This window comes from Anomalospiza imberbis, chromosome Z (assembly GCF_031753505.1).
Source record: "Anomalospiza imberbis isolate Cuckoo-Finch-1a 21T00152 chromosome Z, ASM3175350v1, whole genome shotgun sequence".
Classification (NCBI taxonomy): Eukaryota; Metazoa; Chordata; class Aves; order Passeriformes; family Viduidae; genus Anomalospiza; species Anomalospiza imberbis.
Window position 1 is genome coordinate 2,793,765 of NC_089721.1, and position 21,454 is coordinate 2,815,218.

Consider the following 21,454-nt stretch of genomic DNA (forward strand, 5'->3'; position numbering starts at 1 on the left):
TTCCCTGACAAGCAAACAAATCCATTAACATGTTAACAGGTCTTGCATGTACGTGTGGAAAATATTAAGGATGCCAATACAGCAGCACGGTTAGGAGGGTAGTATTTACTCCAAGACAACAAAATTCTCAAGTTTTACTATGGGAGGCGATGTGTTTTTACCTATCCTGAAAGGCTGGAAAGCAATTGATTTTCAACAGTAGTTAAAATAACAGAACTAGGAATCAGCAGAACTTACTGCTATTTTTATCTGCTGGTTGTTGATCTCTAACTTTAGCATCCATCAAATGGCCGCAATTATATTGCTATGTGTGATTGCTTTGTGTATGCCCTCCAAGTACTCCAAATCACAGTCTGCTCTCCTACTCGTTCCTGGGAGCTTTGCCATTGATTTTAATCAGGCCAGAACTTCACCCTTGTTTCAGCCAGCAGAAATCCTGGCAGCAGACTTTTTCTCTGAAGCAAGCCAAATGTGATGGAAAGTGGAAATGATGGCAAATGGGCACAAAGGCTGCCCACACATTTAAAAATGGGACTGTCCAGCTGTGGAGCTTTTAAGGATGTCGGCTGCTTTTTTTTTAAAAATCAATGTGTTGCAGGGATGTGAGCATGGATTTCTTTAGAGAGATGGTACAGACAGATGTGTCTATAGACACAGAAAGAAAAAAGATAATGATCAAGCTTTATGTAAAAGTAGATGGTGATAAATAAATCATTTCAGTTCATACTTTCAGTTGCAATTTTTTTTTTCCCCATTACACCAGATAAGCACCCTTGGTTTTACACATGAAGGAATTTGGCAAGAAAAGTTATTCCAAAATACAGCAGCTGCAGTGCATTAAGAGTGCTCTAACCATTAAAGGGCATCTGGAACATCTCAAAATTAGTATTGCATCAGGCCACAGGCCACAGAGATTTCAATACAATGGGCACACTTCAATTCATTCCAGCTTTAGATGTGTTCCAGCACAATGTCTAGTGCTTAAGACTGGGGAAGCCCTTGCAAGCTGCACCAGTTTTGTGACTGTCAGGGAATGATTTTCAGCATGTAATCTTCAAAGCAAAGTGGAGTAACCCACAACACAGCAGCAAGATCATATCTTAATTTTTACAAATGCTTTGCTTATGACACGAGTGCCTAAAGTCAATAAAATGTCCTTCCGAGCAAGGTGCGATAAAAACTTGCAGGGCATCTTACAGAGTGTGAGCTCCAAATGCCTGAAGCAAGCACAAGGTGGGATTGACACAGAGTATAGAAGTAGAAAGAACATGATGACAGCTGTAGATACTGTTTCTCCCTGACATCTTGGTCCCATTCAGCCTAGTTTAACAGTGGGGTCATCTGAGGAGGTGGGGGTTGAAGACAAAGAGAGGATGAGGGGATGGAGAAGAGACAACACCAGCTCTTCTGCCATGGCTTGGGGCTAGGGGAGTCTGTGTGAAAGGATATGGAAGAGGAAAGAAAAAATTTTCTGTGTGTGTTGTCGGATACAGTGGAATGTGTAACTATGAGGTTATGAGGTTTACACAGTCGTTGTTGAGGTGAAGTGTGTTGATCCAAGTTAAGAAATCTCTATGTGATAATCTCGCCTAAGGGTTGGGTTTTGAAGCAGAAAGATGAGAACGGGATATTCAGGACTGTCCTGCATGAATCCATACCCACTACCAGGAAAGGTGGGTGGTTCACCACATTCTTCAGCAGTGAAATACAATAGCGAGCCCTCTAATAATCTCACTCCCTGCATAGAGAAAAAAAAAAAAAAAAAAAAAGCTTAGGAGACCAGAAAAAAAACCCCCAAAACCACAGTGGTTTATATCTGCCTAAAATCTTTTCTGTCATTCCTAGAAAACCAAACGTAACCCTTCCACTGGAATTCAAGGGGATATAAGAGCTGATCTCTGCTGGTCTCTTTGGAAGACTTTTGACAAAAGGATGATAATAGCAATATAAGAGAGATAGGGAAAGAAATACAGATCACAAGATAAGCACAGTTTCAGCAAGGAAAGGCCTCTAGGTAATATTTTCTCATGTCTCAGGGTTTTTGACAAGAGGAACAAACAATTGCTAGTAAAAATATCCAAAATTTAATCTCTGTTTCTTTCCATTTCCAGCTTTAACTGCTGTTTTCCTTGCTTCCAAGATGAAGAAACTAAACTAATCCAGAGGTTATCTGTGCGCTCCCACAATACACTGGGCTGGGACAGGCAAAGGGTCAGTCTTGATGGGGCTTTATACTTGCAAGGGCCAAATATTTCAGCAGGAGAAGAAGATTCTGGATACTCCATGTTTGACACGGTGGATGCTGTCAAATCCCTTGAGGACTGAATGTGCACTGGAGGACCCAAAGGCACCTCCCTATCACAGCACAGCACTTGCTCTCTCCTGGAAATGTGAGTACAGAGAAGCAGGGCTTCCCCAAGCCTAGCTTCAGCACTTGGAGGCAGAGCAGGAAGAGGAAGGGTGGATTTATTCCTCTGAACTGAATGGCTGCAACTCCGCTTTCAGCATTTCAAAGTGTGTCTCGCTGCAGCTGACTGTGCAGATACTAAAAAAATTAACTTAAGGAGTGAAGTGCCTTCATTTGTGAGGTTTAGCTGCGGGCCCAGCCGTGGTGGTGGAGCTGGCAGCAATGCTCTGCTGTGGCCACAACCAAGGACGGCAGACCATCTGGCATGGGTGAAGCTCCTAATCCCTCTCCATGGCACTAAACTCACATCAGCTGGTAGCAGCACTGCTGCAGGAGACACACAGAACCAGCTGTGTCTCCTTACCCTTATAAAAGTCCCTGCGTTGAGGAGGGATGATGCTGAAGGGATCAGCGGCGCTCCTGGGACTTGGAACTATCAATCCCCGCTGTTGGAGCAGCACCAGCCTCACAGAGATGACACCCTGGCTGTTCATGCTCTCCCTACCCTCTGGTGAGATGCCATTGCATAATGACTGACTCAGATCAGCACCACCTTCACAGCCCAGGGTGGCTCGAGGTGTAATACAATATATATTCTATGTTTGTCCCCCAGGCCTCGGAAGTATAGATCATTTTTAAAGTGGCTAAGGGTTGTGACCTATCTCCTGGACTATAAATCTAAGAGGACAATGTACTCACTCTGCTTCCCTCCTCATACTCTAGACAAAAAAATGATTGTCCAAAGACTGAATGGGAGGGGAGTGTGCAGTTTTACTCCATAGGCTGTCAAAAGCTGCTATCAAAAATGTACATTCTGTAATTCTGTAATGATCAGAGCATTGAAAAGGGGCTGTAATAAGAGTTTACCAAATAGAATAATAATAATAATAATAATAATAATAATAATAATAATAAGTGCAGTCCTTTCCCACACAGCCTGGGTTTGCTGGATTGTGAATTTGGAAGGACTAGAGATAAGAGAGAAAACCAAGCTACAAGATTCTAGATCTCTTACAGATTATAAAGGAGATGGTAAATAGAGTCTGATAAATTGGATCAATCCCTGCCTTGTGTTGCTGTAGGGTTTCTTGTGACCCCAAAGCCTTTAAATGTTTTCTCATAAAAAGTACTGGTTCATGTAGGTCATTGCACATATGAGCAGATGATTCTCTCTAGCTCTGGCCTAAATGTTTTGTGCAGCCATAAACCACCTGGGACACCACACAGGTCCTGTCTGTGTACATTAGCTGGATTTAAATCTGTGGGATCAAACAGCAGTAAGGGAAAAGTGCACGCTCCTTTTCTCCCAGAGAATCACAAATCTGGTGCTTTCAGACTATTAAACCCACTTCACTTCAAAACTGCCACTTCCTATGATACAAGAGCCTTGGGCTTTCCTTCCCAGAAAGGAAAATACAGAAGACTGTCTGAACTTCAGGGCACTTTGGGCATTGCCTTCAGCATCCCCGTGGCTTGCCAGGTCTTCAGAGTTCTTTAACACCTCTGCACTGAGCTGCACTGCAGCCCTGTGATGCTCCTCTATAAAGCCTGTCAGGATAAGCACACCCCTTTCAATACCAGTGCTCTCCCAGCTTAAAAATAGCAGCAAAGGGTTGGAGGCAGGAAGAAAAAAAAAATTATTAAAATCCAATTTCCTAGAAAGGCTTCATCCTTATTCAAGCAAGAGAAAGAACAGGCTCCTTTCTACCTTTTCCAGCCCCAAAGAAGCAAGAGATGTCACAGATGATCTCTCCACGCTCCTTCTCTATGAAGGTTAGCAGAGGGACAGGCTCTCCTGTTGTGTGCACAGATGTTGCACACATGGGTCGTTTTTTTTTTCAGTCCAGGCTGCAGAAGGGCTTTTGAGGAATGTTTGCTGGATATGCAGGTTTTGTCTTCAAAAACAAAACTTCAGGGAGGTGTAAGCTCAGAAGGGGGGATGCCATCACAAATTTTAAACAGCACAAAAGCATGATTGGATGGGAGACAGGGTGGAGCAGAGGGATTAAAGGTGGAAATAGAGGAAGGCCAGGGCAAAATATTCAAGGTATAAGTATTCCTTGTAGTTTTTTAGCTGCTGGTCTCAGCCCCTTACCACACATAAATCAACACAGCCCCACCGACTTGGGGGAGCCCTGCCAACAGGTGCCTACAGGAGATACGTCCAAATCCAGACTAAGACCACATCTCCTCTTGGAGCCAGATCCACTGCCCTGGCTGGCCGGTGGCAGGATGCCCACGGGAGTTGTGGTGCCGGGTGAAAGAGCCCAGGAGTGCTCCCTGACCTAAAAGGAGCATCTGCACAGAGCAATGTCCATCTGTCTGTCCGTCGAGCAGCACATTCTGTCCTGGCTGTCAGACACAGCCCTGTGTACGTTGCTGCTCAATCTATATTTAGCCCCTGATGTAACTAAAGTCAATAATATTCCATTAGGGCAGCTGCTCCCAGCTCCCGAATAGGCTTTCCTGCGGCGGCTCCACCTACGCATGTCAAAAAATCTGGACATATACAGCAACAAAACCTTCCCGTGTTTATATACACAGTGGTACAGTTTTGAATAGGAAATATACGACTGTTAGCATAGCTTAACAGCCTGCTCTATAACAGTAGCAGCCTTTTTTTTTTTACAAGAGACATTGATTCTCCTTGTCCGGGGGGTGAGTTTAGAGGGCTTAAGCTTCCCTTCAAGTCAATATTGGCCTTTCCCTTTTTAGGGTATGTTTCTGCATTGGAGCATTCCTTATCTCTGCTGCTGATGACGGGATTGGTGAAGGGTTTTGTGGTGTTTTCTGGGAAGGAAGATGTGCTCTTGAAAAAGAAGAATCACTTTTCAAATCCCACACTTAAGCCTGTAAGAAGTTTACATCTGGTGTTTTGTGTTTCTTAAATAAGGACCTGAGCCAGGCAATGCATGAATATTCCTGTATGATTGCTTTTCCAAAGGAAAATTCCAATTTAAACATTTTGGGTCTCCTTTTACTTTTGCTATGAAATGCTACAGAAGGAATTGCAATTCAAAGCACTAGAAAATTGCAGGTCTCTTCCACAGCCCAGGGAACTGCAGGAATTATGGGGATTTCCAAGACAAAGAAAAGTGAAAGGTACAGACCTGAGATCACAAATGGGAAGGGAGGAAAATCTCATATAGGCTCTGCAAAAGACCCATATACCATTCCACATGTATATAGTGAAAATGCATATATATATATATATACAAATGGCTATATATATATATATATATATATGTATAGTGAAAATATATTGAAAAGTAAAAAAAAAAAAAAGGTTGAGTAAAAAAAATATTCAAGTACAACCTATTGACCCAAAGTTCATACCACCAGTGTTCAAACCACTGGCCTTCATCGTGTGTGCTAGAAGGGCACAGGCAACATCTGTTGGCATTTCTGAGTAAATATAAATATTTCTTCCACTAGGCAAGGCACATTTGGGAATACAAACTGATGACTTGAGAATCTGCAGACATGTTGCCATTTAGATCAGTGGTTAAAGCCAAGCCAACCGTTTATTAAACAAAGTCTATTCCCAACAGATAGCTAATAGTTTTTAGGAAATGAACAAATGCTTCTTCATTTTGAAAACTAAAAGTTTAAATTAAACATTATAAAGGATGCAAGTTAACCAGTATTTTTGTGCCTCCAGAGAGATTTGGGTGTAATGGAAAAGTTTCCTTAACCATGCAGTGCAGAATATTAAAAAAAAAAAAAAAACACAAAAAAAAAAATCTCCAGTCACACGAGGACCTACAGTGAAGTCACACCTAAAAGGGCACCTGGATACTCACATGTGCTCCCTGCAGCCGTGCATGTCACCACAGGGCTGTGATGACACAGGCCCTCATTGTTTTTGGATGTCACTGATGAACTACTGAAATGGTCCCATCTCTGTGGACCCAGACCTCAGCAGGGGCAGCAGCTTTGGGACCAAGACTTGTACTAAAATCAACCACAACCTGATGGAAGAGTCACTTTTCAGAATCACAGAATGTTTTTTTTTCAAACATCTGGGCATAGAGACCTAATTATAAATAACTTGCTTTCTCTGTCTTCCCATGGAGAGCAGAGGCATTGATGACAATGACAGAGAGAAGCCACCTGACAAGACGTGGCTCTGAATGTCCATACCTGGGATCAACTGTGTACCAAGCTCCCAGGAAACAGCATGGGATTTGTAACATCCTTCTGTTTTCAAGAGCCCTGCTACTACCCAGGGGGTCAGAGGATGTGTCTTCACTGGTAATGAGGAGTGATCCCTAGATTACCCACCTGAGAGCTCAGACAATGGGGTGACACTAGAAATCCTTGGCATGAAACAGCAAGACATGAATTATCTCAGCCAAATCAGCTAAAGAAAAAAAAATCACTTTGTACTTCTCAAAATTATTTCTCTAGAAATTCATTAGCATTAACTAAACCCCTTGTGATGAGGGTGGTCTCTGAAGGAGGAGGTCAGCATTAAACTACAGGAAGTCTGTAATTTTTCAGGCAATCTATTCACTTGGTTTGCAGAAAAAGATACTTGGAGATGTGTAAATTCTGGGAAATGTATCCCACTGTACAATGGCATTGCTCACATTTAACAGGGAGGAAAAAAAATGTTTCCTAATCCTTTTAGAAATGTAAAATTTCCAGATTTAAAAATTCAGGATCAAAGCAAGTGCTTCTGGTGATGCTTGCAGCAGAACAATAGAACAGAACAGAAGAGAAACTCTATTTTCTTTATTCAGGTAAGAACCTCATTAAAAATCAATACGCCTAATTTATCCCTGATAACATTCTGTTGAAGTCTGTACATTTACCCTGGGGATTAATTTAGCCTAATGGGTCTTCATGCGCAAACAACACAGGCAAAGCTTGGTTCTTGGAAGTTACTGCATAGCAAATGCTACTACAGGACTTGATGCTATCACTGGAGAAGACACAGAGGGCTGAAGAGTCTAATAGGCTCAAAGCCCTTGAATAATGTCCAAATACAGCCTGTGGTGAATAAATGTTTTAGGGCCACTCATATATCAGCGTGAATCAGCTTTTTAATGGATGCTGCTAACCATAAAATGACAGAACAGAGATCAATTTATACATTTCAAAGGAAAAAAGAAATAATAAAAAAAAAGAGATGTGTGATCTTCCATTCCTTGTGGACATGGGCAAAAGTGAATCATCCGGACCTGCCATGATCCTTGGAAAGAGATATTTCTCTCCAGCCCTAGAAAATGAGCATTTGCCTTGCAAGGCTTTCCTCTAGTAAAATTAAAAAAAAAAAAAAAAAAACAAAAAAACCCACAAAACAAAACAAAAAACCCCCAAAAAAGCCAATGTGAACACTAAAGAGCCTGGTTTCACTGAGAATACGTGACAGTGAATTAGTGGCCCTCAGGTGTCGGTATACAGGCCAGCGAATTAAATTAAGCTCTTTGCTGCTGTTCTAATGTAGCAGAACTAATGCAGTCACGGCTCAGCACTGCAGCTTCTTAAATGTGGGCACTGCTGCTGCCATGGGGAGGGGAACCTGCTTTCCATCCCCTGGGGAGGGCGGCTGGAGTCAGCAAGCAACCCCAGGAGCTGTGACATAACGTCTGAAGACATGGGCAGGAGGAGGACCAGGCAGCTGAGGCAGCTCCAGTTCCAGCCTTAACACCATTAGAGAGGAAATCAAGTCCAGTGGCTTTTAAGCACAGTCTGAGGGAGCATCATGCTAGGAGACTAAAAACAAAACAAAAAAAAAACAAAACAAAAAAAAAAACCAAAAAAAAACCCAACAGCAAAACCCCAACAGGGCTGCAGTAACCCTTTCACTTCCTGAGGGAGAAAAAGGCATTACTTGGAGAGTCACAAAAAAGCCTTCTCCATGTGGCTGCAGCTGCCATGATGATGATCTAAGGAGGGTTTGTCTTGAGAACATCGGATGAGCCCTTTAAAATTGCTGGTGCCAGAAGAAGAGAAGGAAGGGAAGGGAAGGGAAGGGAAGGGAAGGGAAGGGAAGGGAAGGGAAGGGAAGGGAAGGGAAGGGAAGGGAAGGGAAGGGAAGGGAAGGGAAGGGAAGGGAAGGGAAGGGAAGGGAAGGGAAGGGAAGGGAAGGGAAGGGAAGGGAAGGGAAGGGAAGGGAAGGGAAGGGAAGGGAAGGGAAGGGAAGGCTGTTTCTCAAGACTGTGTTCCCACGTATTTTGTGCTTCCCTGTCTGTATGTTTCACTTTCCTGCTCCTGCCCCTCCCATCACCCTTGCTGCACAGTAGCAAGCTGGGCAAATATTAACCACGATAAGAAATGATTAATGAATTATCAATTGCAATCAAATTGCATAATGCAGAGAGCTGGATGGCAAGGAAAAATACTGGCTGCTGTGTTTATATTATTATATTGGAGAGAAGGTGGAGGAAGGGAGTAAGTTAAGAGGCTGCTACATCTGCTGCAGATCCTGAAACATATCTAATACTCTGGCTATGCCAGGTAACTCCACAGTAAGTTGAGTGTAGATACTCATGCAAAACTCTGTGTTTTATTTGCATGTAGCAGTCATTGAGACAGTGCATAAAAAAATCCCATTTTTGCCTGTGCAAATGAAGGTCAGATCCACCAATGGCAACTACTCATGCACAGCTGGGCTGTAACAGCACGTGCCTGGAGAAGAGCAGCGCTCCTTGGGCAGGAGGCTCAAGCTTGATCCACTTTCATCAGCAGTATTTCCAGCTGGTTAATGAACAAACACTCTGAAAGCTCCTCATGAGGTAGTCAAGATATTTTCCCTGAGAAAAGCCAAAGCCTCACAATATCAAGAGGTGCCCTAACAAGTTCCTCCAAGGGTAAACTGAAACTAAGAGGTGATAAGGTCGATATTTTCCAATGGTGTTGCTTAAAATATCCAGCAAAGTCAATAATAATGAAGACAACCACTAATTTGGATTACTGCATTGAGGTGTAACTACCTGACATAAAACTTTCACGTTTGAAAACATGGGCCTGAACCATTTGCTTGGGGTTAAATAGTGGTTAAGGAGCAGACCTGTGCTGGTTTTAGGACCTGACCACTAAAAGCATGGTATGGGAAAAGGCTGAAAAAGCAGCATGGGCGCAAGAACTTACCCATTTAACTCCCTGAGAGAGAACTGTTCCCTGGAAAAGGGCTGGATTCTATGCTAAAGGCAGCCAGAGAAGCATGCAAACTCCTCTGTGGTCCAGGTGCTCTCATCTGGCTCTGGAAAAGAGGAGTTTGCCACTTGTTCCTTCTTACTCCCTCTGGAAACACAAGTGCCAGCAGCTCAGCCACTAACTTCTTTTACATTTGGACATGGATGACATTGAGTGGCGTATCTTTAACAGCTCTTGCTTTTCTAGTTAAGCATTAATGTTTAACGAGATCAGCCTGCAGTTGCTCGTTAGTGTGCAGTGCTCCAGCTAATTAATACATCACCAGGAGAGCCAGTCTGGGAGAGAGAGCAAGTGCATTCCTGAGGCATTTCTCAGTCTTTAGAAAAGAAGCAGGGTGGGGGGGTGGGGGGTGGAAAGTAAAATTTTGGGCAAAGGGCTCTTCAGAGAGGAAGAATAAAAGGAATTGAGACCACCATCCGCCTGATAAAAGATGAGTATGTAGTCCACAAGAAGCAGTGCCGGCGAGGCAGCTCGAGTGTCACAAAACCACATTGGCCCTGACAGCCACACACATTTTCCAAGCAAGAAGAAATAAACAAACCATCTTCTCGTCCCCCTGCATCCCTGCTAATTTCTCTTACCAGCTCACCTCCCGCAATGGAGGTCACAGGGAGATCAGGAAATTCTTGTCAGCACCTGGCTTGAGGCTGCTCCACTGCACTTGGTGGGGCTGATGCCTGCTCAGCAGGCAGGGATATTTTTTTTTTTAAGAAATCATATGAACTGCTGCTAATTCTCACAAACATAACAGGTATCCCATCAAATTTCAATTTATTGCATCTACAGTCCCCTTGCCTGCGTCAGGCGATGATTTGTCAGCCTCGCTGCTGAAGATAACATCTTTAAAATGCAACTCCAGTACTTTCTACTATTTCAGAATCCCGCAGGAAAATTGAAAGACCCTTTTGTGCTTACCTCAATTCAAATGTCAGCAAAATTTTCAAACCAGAGAAGTACATTTGGTGTGACTGGATGAAAAAAATTTAAAATATGAGTTCACTCTTGCTTCAAATTGTGTGTTAGAGACTGGTGTTCAGGGTTTTTTATAGCTATTTTAGAATGTGAGAATGGAAAATGTAATTTTCTATTTCTGTAGGAAAAGACAGCTACATGGTGCAAACCCTCTATTGGTATGTAATATGAAAGATCAGGTGGGGTCATCAGAACCACTAAGCAGAAAGTTTAGTTTTTAAACATTTGGTCTTGGGAGTGTTGGAAGGAAGCAGATAAATGGGTCAATGTATGTATCATAGATTTAGGAAGAGGACACAGCTTTTAAAAGGAATGTGTCTTGCAGCTGCTGACATGGAAGAAAGAGTTATTTGGTACTGAATCATACATGATTTAGGATTAAAAATCATAACTATATGTGAGCCATTACCAGCAGCATTATAACTGGAGTTGCTAATACTACTAAATTCAAAACGTTTGAGAATTGTGGATCAGGCTCCTTAAAAACTGAATTAAAATCAGGCAAATTAGATTCTATTTATGTGCCTTCACAGTTTGAGGGACTTTATAATTTAAGCCTCATCACTCACTGATACTGATGTAGAAAAAATAAAATTAAAAAAAAAAAGGGAGGAGGGAGAAAAATACAAACCACTGAATACCTCATATCATAACATTCCTAAAAATCACAAGAGTTGCCTATGCAGGTCCCAGCCAAAACTCAGTCCATGCAAACCAACTGTTCTGATCCAGCAGAGTGCTAAGTGGAGAACATATGTAGGATGTCAATATTCAAATGTTGATGTTTAGGAAAACTGAAATGAATAGGGAAAATTAGGAACTTTGGCAGAGCAAGATTGGAAAGATTATCACTGCTACATATTGAAGATGGAAACCAAATGGAAATAGTGTTCCACCACCTTTTTCATTACTGGTTAAATGTTGGTGGGTACAAAAGGAGAATTTGCTACTGTCATTGGAGATGAAGAGAAGGAGGGAAGTGAGTGAGGAAAGAGAGGTCCACATCTCCAATGGGGGACAGCTGGGAACAAAGTTAAATGGATTCTTTAGTACAAGAGACCCTCTTCACTTAACCTCTGCTGTAAACATCCTTTCCAGAGCAGTAAGTAAAACACTGGTGAAGGAAAATTATGACACTCAATGGACAAGTACATTATTCAAGAGAAAAAATTAAGTTCATTCACTTTTAGTCTTAAATCTCACAGACAAAATCACTTATGTACATAGATATGTTGATGCAAGCTTTGTTTTCAACAGCTATAAGGCCTGAGTTCTTGGAATAACTGGAATCTCTTATCATGATTGCTAATGGATTTCTCCTGGCACTAGTCTCTGAGATTAGGAAGTTCCTCTACTGCTTTTTATCAGATGAGGAACTCAGAGCCAAGCTCCAGGATGACTCAGCAAGGCTGGAGAGAAATAGAGTTCAAAATGATTTTCAATGAGACAGTAAAGACCAGATTTAAGCAGGAAACAATTTGGCTCATCATCTTGGGCAGATAAGGAAAAGTGAAAATGAGTATGGAACGAATAACCTTATTATTGTTACAGAAGAACAGTAAGGGCCCTTGTTCAACTGAGGTGCCACTGTACAAGGTCTGGAGAAATACAGGTCAAGACTTGTAGTAACTGAAAAATAGAAATAGTAATTTTGAGTAAATGCCTATTTACTTGCAATGCCCAGCAACTAAATGTGACTTCTGCAACACCCAGATGGTGTTTACACAGGATCAGAATCAGAGACAACACCACTACTGCCCTCAAAACCTGACTAATGGCCATATTCAGACTCCTGTTCAGACACTGATAATTTCTGGAATTGCTGTGCCTATCCATGGAGCCAGTGACTTTCTCTTCTGGCAATCGGTTGATAATGAATCCACAGTAACATTATGAGTACTGAACAAAGCAAAGAACGTTCATGTAATCCTACACTCATGAAAAACCAACAAATAAACAAACAAACAAAAAAATAAAAACCAGCAAGACAAATGCATAACTTACTCTTTCAAAAAATTCGTTCACAACAATGCTTTATCATCACTTGACATCACTGGAACATGTTCAAGGGAAAACCTAAACACACCCCTGGAAGGACATCACTACAACCTGTGATTGTGTCTACCAACAGTGCAACACACAAAGTCTTCAAGTCCTCTGATGTCCTAAAATTTCAACTCTCTTGCTGCTCACCCTACTAATTTTGTTTTTTTCCACGATATTGCTGTTGCTGGAATGATCATAGAATGATTAAGATTGAGCATTACTTTCTGCTCATTGTGATACAGCCCACTATGCAGAGGGAGTCATTGAATCATTTAGGTTGGAAAAGAGCTCTAAGATCATTGAGCCCACTGTTAATCCAGCACTGGCAAAGCCACCACTAACCCATGTCCTCAAGTGCCATATCTACATAGTTTTTAAATCCCTCCAGGGGTGGGGAACCCCTCCATGACTCTGAGCATCCTGTGTGGGCAGGGCAAAGATTTCAGTGAGGAACTTTTTTATAATATCTCACCTAAATCTCTCTTCTTGCAACTTAGTCTTTTTTCTTTTTTTTTTTTTTTTACCTTGTCACTTGTTCCCTGGGCGAAGAACCCAATCCCCACCTGACTACCACCTCCTTTCAGGTCGAGAGCAATAAGCAAGGAGCAACCCTGATCCTTCTTTTCTCTAGGGTAAGGACAGCTGGACTGCTACTGCTTCTCAGGAAACTTTGTGCTAGGGAGGAGTGGAGGCAGCACCGTGGGTAGCGCCCAGCATGTGGAACCACTTCATCTCACAGCTTACCCTCACTTTTAAGGACTGGTGTGCAACAGCACACCTGGAATGAGCTTTTTAAAGACTGAAAGATGAAAAAGTAGGAATGCTCTTCCCAAATGATAAAAGCCAGCACAGTTTTAGCAGTGCACTGAAAATCCCCCTCCTCTGAAATGAACTCGGTGGGAGTCTGGCGTGCAGTAGGGGAGGCTTCAGCTCAAACACTGGGGGTTGCCACAGCCCAAACAATCAAATGAGGGACTTATCATAGGAAGTGACAGGCAACCTCAGCCATAAGAGAGGTCATCAGCTCCATCTAAACACTTTCTTTGAAATATATCTGCAAGGGAATAAAAACAGGATGGCAAATGATTCAAGACTAAATACTCCGACATATCCTGCAATACCCTTTGCACTCTCTTTTTGACTCCAGGAAAAGCCAGGAAGCTGAGTAGCAGCCCCATTTCCGTTCCCTTTTCACCTCCCCTCAAGAAGAGTGACTTTTAACCTTATTATTTATATTACCCTTGCATCTGCAATTAGGCACTGCACAAACACGCGATCTGAGGGAAGTACCTGCCCCAAGGAGCCCACAGATGGGCAGAGGCAGGGGAAGTTTTAGACCGGATGATAACCTCTCTCACTCGATGCCATGGAGACAGCCAGTTGTGCTGGCCAGACCTTGGCTTGGTGACACTGAGCCCCTCCTGCGGTGACACAGAGCAGACACGCAGCATCTGCCCACGGTGGCTATCGCCCATCTGGCTTCCCAAGCGAGGGAGGTCAAGCACGGAGGGGGTGAGAGCATCCTCCCTGGCAGCGTCCCTTTCTGCGGCGGTGGATGCTATTAGCTGGAGTCGTTAGAGCTGCCTTCATGGCTTTGTTAGAGCTGCCTTCGTGCCTTTGTTAGAGGCATCACTCCTCCCATGAAGCCCATTCTGTGCATGATGAGCTCGCTCTGCTCCTTCAGGGTTTTACCAAGGCCAACTGCTCAATGGGGACTCGGTAAAATGAAGACCAAATGCAACTTGAGCAGCAGTTCTAAGATTTTTTTTTTTTTTACCCGCAATTCCAGCCTTTTTTATCTCTCCTCTAATTCCTGCCTTTGTAGGCATCCATCCTGGGGGCCCACAGGCTGAGAACCTTTCATCCATTTGCAGCTAGAAAGCAGAGAGATGTTTATTTTCTTCCTCTATTCTCAGACTTAATGAAAGCTTTTAAACCCAAATGGCTGGAGATTCACACCTCTTCCAGAGTATATCTGAATTCACTAAAAGCTCTTAGGTTTCCTGTCATCCTGTGAACATAAACAAAGTGCACAAACAGCCACACCTCCCTTTGGAAACTGAAAAAAAAAAAAAAAAAGCACAGAGAGAGAGCTAAAACCAACATGGAAGACCTTTGGCTAAGAGGTTGAGTAACAAACACACGCACGTGTACATATACACACACACACACACACACCAGCCTCCCCTCTACCTTGTTGGAGATTCAGTCCCTGCACTGGAATGTGTAATACAAGCACAACAGCTGCCTATAGCACTAATCTAAGGAAAAGGTCAAGGAAAGGTATGTATCCAGCATTCGTTTTGAAATACTCTATAAGGAGAATGTGGTGAGGTTTTTTTTTTTTTTTTTTTTTTTTTTTTCCCTAATGCCTTTAGCATACTTCTCCATGGCTTTTTCACATTCATGAAACCAAGAGAATCAAACAGGGTTCCCTCTGGTATTAAAGATCACACTCTGAACTGGGCTGGTTTTGAGTTTTTTTCAAGGAGGAGAGAAGGTGTAACTTGCTCTGGACAGAGAGTTGCTTAAATATTAAGGAGTGGAATGTAGTTGCAGTTTTGACTTGGGAAGGATAGTGGCGATATTGAATGAGGAAGAGATGAGTTTTTTTTTAATGTTTTGAAGTCAAAAGAAACTTGCTAATGGCTTTGAGTGAAAAAGGAAAAAAATAGAAATTTTAAAGTTACATTAAAGGAAAAAAATCTAGATTAGTGCTGTACATGAATAACCTTCTCTGTGGACACTGCCTCACTCTGAGGCAAAAAAGAGAAAAATTCTCTAAAGGACAAAACCCTCTATCAATAATGTTGGAATGTAACTTTTCTCTTCTTTAATTTCTTTGGGAATGTGAAAGAAAAATAGTAATCTTTATAACTCATGTATTGATAGCAAAATGTTTAACATTGCAACCCTAAGAAGAAAAGAGTACATTCACAGGAATTACTCAGAGAATTGGCCTAAAAAAGATTCCTTCTCCACACCTACTATTATTATTTTTGGTGGTAGATTATTTTTCTAACAGGATTAACCCTCTTGGCTTCTGTGCAAATGGGTGAGTTCACCTTGCCATAAGCTGTTTTAGTGTGAACAGAGAAAAGAGAGTTCTCAAATCCTTGAAGTATTTTTTTAAGAAGAAGTCTTCTGATGGCCTATTCTTCCTACAAAAAGAGACATATTCATTCATTCATTCCTTCATTCATTCATTCATTCATTTTGACTTATCTCATGATGGAAAGATTCGCAGTAAAGGCTGTCTCAGATCCTACAAGTGAAATTTCAAGGAAAAGTCCATGGAAGAACTTAATGGACATAAAGCTTTTGCCATGTTATAGATAAAGGAAGGCACATACTCGAGGCCCAACACTGCTAAAAACTGCACAGATGGGTTAGCTAAACCCCCCTCACTTTCCCTTCATTCTTCCTGCCTGGAAAACCTGATTTTCACTCCTGTCCTATGTTGGAGGTGATGCCTTTACATAACCCAGCTCTACCAGAAAAAGTCTCCATTTGGTGCTGAGAGAAAGACAGAGGAGCCTTCAGGATGAAAGGTAAGAAAAGCAACTTATTCTATCAAGCTGAAGAGCAGTTCTCCCAGAGGAGGCAGACCATTTGCATGCCATTTGGGTTCACTGGGAGAGAGGTCTTCCTTTTTCTTCCATTCCTGCCTCCCAGCCCATGAGTGAACATGGGGATGAAGAGGAAAGTCTACATTACACTCCAAATGCATTAAGGATCCCAGCACATTGCTATAGGCCATCAGAATAAACCTGGCAGTGCTTTGAAGTCTGTAAACTGATTCCTAGATAACTGCTCAGAGTTTCTCCCCTCCCCATTGCCCCAAACAGCTTTTCATTTGATGTTCTGGCACAGAGCTAATCTGAGAAAGGATCAGAAACTCGAAGCTATTGACAGTAGTGACAGGAGTGTCTCAGTGTGACAGCTGATTGAGCCCTTCTCACATTTCACTGACAAACTCAATTGCTCCAGTAAATCGAGTGAAAGTCAATACAGGCAGCTCCTCCTCAAGCTCTGGGTACATCCCCCCTCCCTGAGCCTTTCTGGGGGCCCCTTGTTGCTGCCAGCACTTGTAGGACCCATCTGAGAGCTCATCCGTCTCTGAAATAGAGACATGAACCTGAAGCTCAGGGTTTGGGGTTTTGAGGGCAGCAATGCAGCGCTTACCCTACTGATATAAAGCCTGGTTTGTCTTATTTCTCCCCCTTCACCATTTTCCTTTTTATTTTTCTGTTGTTTTTTAATAGAAACCTCCCCTGGAAAATCGAGTTTCATCCTAAGTCCTCAACCCAGGCAAACACTGTAACAGCCAGGCAATGTTGGAGGTGCAGAGGCGTTGTCTGCACATCCAGCCCTCCCTAAGCAATGCCCATATGGCAGTGCACATTGGGGTTAAAAACAGGAAATACAGGTCTGTCTCTGCTGGCTTTTTCTGCTGTAAATCAGCAATAAAAGCCAGCTGCGAGGAGTAAAATCTTATAAAGGTAGAGGAGGTGGGAGAAGAGGCTCAAGCCTGTTGCAGATGGCAACCTTGTGTTAGTCCCGAGTAACCAGGCAATTAAATCAGTGACTTAACAGGCTTTTTCCACACTTTAATTGTGAAGCAGGGGTGTCTGTGGCCCAGAACAAGCAAACCACAAAGCAGACTTTGCAACATGCAAGGGGAACCTGAATTTTCATAGAATAAGGCACAGGGAGACAGGGTACATGGTGAGGAACATATGCAGGCTACTGTTTGCAAATGGAAATCAAATAGGCTGACATTACCAATAATGAAGTGTGAGGTTGGCGTGGTTTCTCTCTCAGATTTCAGCACGGTTTATTTTTATAGAGGCAGCTTCCTCGTGCAAAGTGTTGGCAAACCGGCTGCTGGCAGGGAGGTGGGGAGAGGGGCAGCAGGACAGATAAGGCTTCTTGGGGAGGACACAGGGCATTCCCCACCTGCTGGGATGGAGCACTGAGCAGCAGAGATGGAGCTCCAAGACAAAAAAGTGACATTTCTTAGACACAAATGGCCTAGATACTGATCTGGGTTGGTGAGAGGAGTAAGGGAAGATTTAGGAGCAGAAGGAGGAGAAAGTAAAATGGTTCTAAGCAGGTATCAGGTGCTGAGAGGGCAAGGGTTAAACATGACAGGCTCGAAGATAGAGCTGGGCAAACAAAATAACAGGCTCTTTGTTGCATGAAGTCAAGTAACCAAAGACACTCCTACCTAAATATACTCCCCTGTCCCCAGGTTATTAGAGCACATCAAGCTTTGCCTCTACTTACCCCATCCAGCAAACAGCTGAGGACACAAAAGCTACACTGTCCCGCCTGCCTTAAAAAGAAATCAACTTGAACATTACAACACCTCCATCCCAGAGCCATGCTCTGATGCCAGGATCAACACACACAGATGGTCTGCCTGCCCTGCTCCCACTGCTGCACCCTGGCAGCTCAATGCCCTGTAGCAGGAGCATCCTGCAGGCTTCCCTGCCTCCTGGCTCTGCATGGACACATGTTCTCCCAACCAAATGACCTCATCTGGACTGGATTGAGCCTTCCAAGTCAAAATAAATACAGCACATAGGAACTGGCAGAGATTTTCAAAGATTTAAGTTGGGTCCTTCTCAATTTTCACTCAGCACTTTATACTTTTTTTTTCTGCTACAAAACTGGGGGCATTTTATATTCCCTGCTCCAATACATATTTTATAAACCTGCCTCTTATGCAGTTAATATTTTGGTTCCAAAGTTAACTGGTTAAAACACATATTAATGGATTTGGCATGTAAAAAAGAAAAAAAAAAAAAAAAAAAAAAAAAAAAGAAGGAAAAAAGGCAGGTGAAAGAAATGCTGGGGGAAGAAAAATAGCAGTGGTGTTTGGAATGGCTCTGAAGCCAAGACAGCAAACCTGGTCTTTTTAATGGGACCACCCAAGTGAGAAAGTCCTTAAGCTCTTACTCACTTGTGTTATGTTCACTGCAGTGTAATTCAAAGTCCAGAGGGGAGTTAGAAAAAGTAGTAGTGGGGTTTATTAAGGGCTTATTAAGATGAGACGAAGTGCTGGGCTCCCACCAAAGGCCATTCCCAAATTTGCCAGCAGAATATAATGTGATCTCAAGTCTGGTTCAACAAACACAGGAGCAGAAAGACTGTGCTGCTGGAACAACCTGTCACTGACTGCCTGGATTTTGTGTAAGTCAACCATGGTTCAGCAGCTTCTCCTGAATATACGTGTTGGGATTTTTCCAGAGGTGAGTAGTAACATTGCCTCCTCTAAACACATTTCTGAGATCCAAACCAAAGAAAATACCAAACCCCAGCACCCCTTCTGAAGGCCTCTAAACAGAACAGCATTTGAGGGTGTTGTATTTTGTCCAAAAAAAAAAAAAACCTACACAGGAATCCCGATTATTTAAAAATAATTACTTAATTCAACACCAAACCTTTATGTTTTATGCATTGTTCAGCTGGGTTGGCTGAGTCAGGTCTAGGGTTCATTGCCAGGTCATAATTAAAAATATTACCAGCGAGGGAAGTGTTTATGATGCTATAAGTGCCAAGATAAGACAAACTAAAAAGTAATAAAGGAAAGAGAAGTTTAGAAAGCCACTTAAAAAAGAGAAGTGGATGGGGATAGAACAGAGCTCCCAGCAATGGCAAAGCTGGGTTCTTAGATTACTTGCTCCTATTGCTTTCTCCAGCCCAGCTGAAACACTCCCATCAGCAAAATCCTGTCATTAGATTTAGCGATGGCATCTCCAAGGACAGAGCAACAGTCATGTGCAGGACTGGCTGTATCTGTATCCCTTCTCTCTGGGATTACACTGTTTGTATCCTAGCCTCTAGGAAAGAGGATGATTGATGTATAACAGTGGAGGAAGGAGTAGGGAGACTTTCGGTAGGGGCAGGAGATGGCAAAATCTGGTGCCCAACATGAAACATTTAAGCCCTAAACTTCTGGGGGGATATGAACCCTGCAGTGTTGCTATTTTTTTGCCACAGAATTAAAAAGGAAGACTTTTCCTGGTGTCACTGCAGGCCACGAAGGATAAATCCAAGTGGCAGGGCTTAAGTTATGAATATGAGGAATTAGAGATGAGAAGTAAAGCAGCTTATAATGACTCTCCCTTTTGCTCTTTGGATTGCAAGCTTCAGTATTGATTTTGAAATGCCCTGTCTTCATCCTAGCAGCTTATTGAAAATGCAGCTTGAGAATTTCTTCACCTTGCAGCCTCTTCAGCATGATTTGATAATGATAAAAAGAGAACATAAAAGCTTTTGCATCAGGTACTATTATATTAATTCATTTCCTTGTTTTCTAAGCACAACAACTGACCTGCTGGGAGGGTGCTGACAGAGCGATTTCAATTAACCTCTTTATAAGGATAGCCAGTGTTCAACTCAGAGCTTTCATTCCCAACAGTGTCAGTGCAGGGAGACATGGGTGCCTTGAGAACACCTCATTCAGCCAGTCATCTAAAGGAGTGGCCTGCAAAACTCCACAGGAGTGGCCTGCAAAAATCCTGCAACAGCTCTGACCTTGCTGCACCAAGTAACGCAAAGTTTGTGGAAAGTGGTTGCCACCTCCTTGTCATCTTGTTCACAAAGATATTCAGGCAGCCTCGGGATGCTCGCACAAGTCTTGCCCCACAACATTATAGACAACACAAGTACCCATATCCAAATGGAAACTTTTGTTTTCCCCTGACCAACACATGACATGGCAAAAGATCGAGCAGCTCAGTGAGTACTGAAGAGCACATAGGGTTGGCAAAGTTAATTTTGTCATCTATTCTGACCCCAGCTTTGAGGTGAGGCAAACACATTTCCCACTCAGTTGCAAAACATTATGAGCTCTTTTTAAAGTGTTTAACCTCTACTACTCAAATAGCCAAGATGGGCATCTTTGGTGGAACAAAACACCTGGCTACATCGCTCATAGCTTTTCCCTGTTCGCTCTCAGTGTTGTGCAGGTGGAGTCTAACTCGTTCCAAAAAGGGAGTGAAATAACTACTCTGTCAAGTGATTCACCTCCTTGGAGAGATAAAGCTGAGAAGGAAAACTAAGGTGAAATAACTTGGCTGAGTTAGTACAGGGGATCAGTGCTGGAGAATGAGAGTCAATTTCCTGGCCTCCTACTCCAACACTCAGCTGCTAGATTGATCCTGCTGTCTTCCAAAAATGAACTTCACTACTCAAGGACAGACAGTGAGGTTTCCTGTGGATTTTCACTTTCCTCTCTGTGTTTTTCCTCAACAAAAGAAAAGCCATTAATATTCAATCATTCCTGCATGTAAGATGCAGTTGCTAAAATGGTTTTGCACTTAACAGCCTCCAGTTGTAGACTAAATTGATGACACTTAAAACATGCCCAGGAGCCATAGCAGAATGATCCTATTACAGCAGTGCCTTAGTAATGTTGTGTTAGTTAAGGTTATGCTGGCTGGTTCTGAGAGTTTATAACCCAGCTGTGAATATATTCTCCAGGCTGGGACCAGTTGCCAAGGGGATTTATTCCTGCAGCGAATCATATGGCTTTTTGGGTTGGTTTTTCCTTTTGCAGCTACTTTAGATCACAATTTTGTCTGTTTCTTTTTAAGATACAACATAAAAAGAAAAAGAATAAAACATCCCTCTGTCACGAGGCTAGTAGGAGCTGTACTATATTGCAAGAGAGAGTTAACCTACCTCAGGCAATCCCTACCCCATGCCAATATCCAAGTACTCCCCAGTCTTTAACATGAAGGATATCAGTGATGCTTTCACTGCTTTCTTTATAAGAGAGCTGAGGTTTTCCAGGAATTAAATCACAATTGGTTGTGTGGGAAACCTGTGACAGACTGAGCATCTCTGAAGGGT

At 42.6% G+C, this 21,454-nt stretch overlaps 1 protein-coding gene across 10 annotated transcripts in view; it reads right to left on the reverse strand.

The window, feature by feature from the left end:
* Positions 1-21,454, reverse strand: part of SETBP1 (SET binding protein 1) — a 265,947-nt gene that overhangs the window by 182,463 nt on the left and 62,030 nt on the right. Inside the window, exon 1 of one of the 10 annotated variants that reach the window (XM_068175950.1) lies at positions 6,692-6,770. The exons of the other annotated variants lie outside the window; for them this stretch is intronic. The gene's annotated coding sequence lies outside the window, so the exon portion shown is untranslated. Of the gene's footprint in view, positions 1-6,691; positions 6,771-21,454 lie in introns of those variants that run through there. 10 annotated transcript variants of the gene reach the window in all.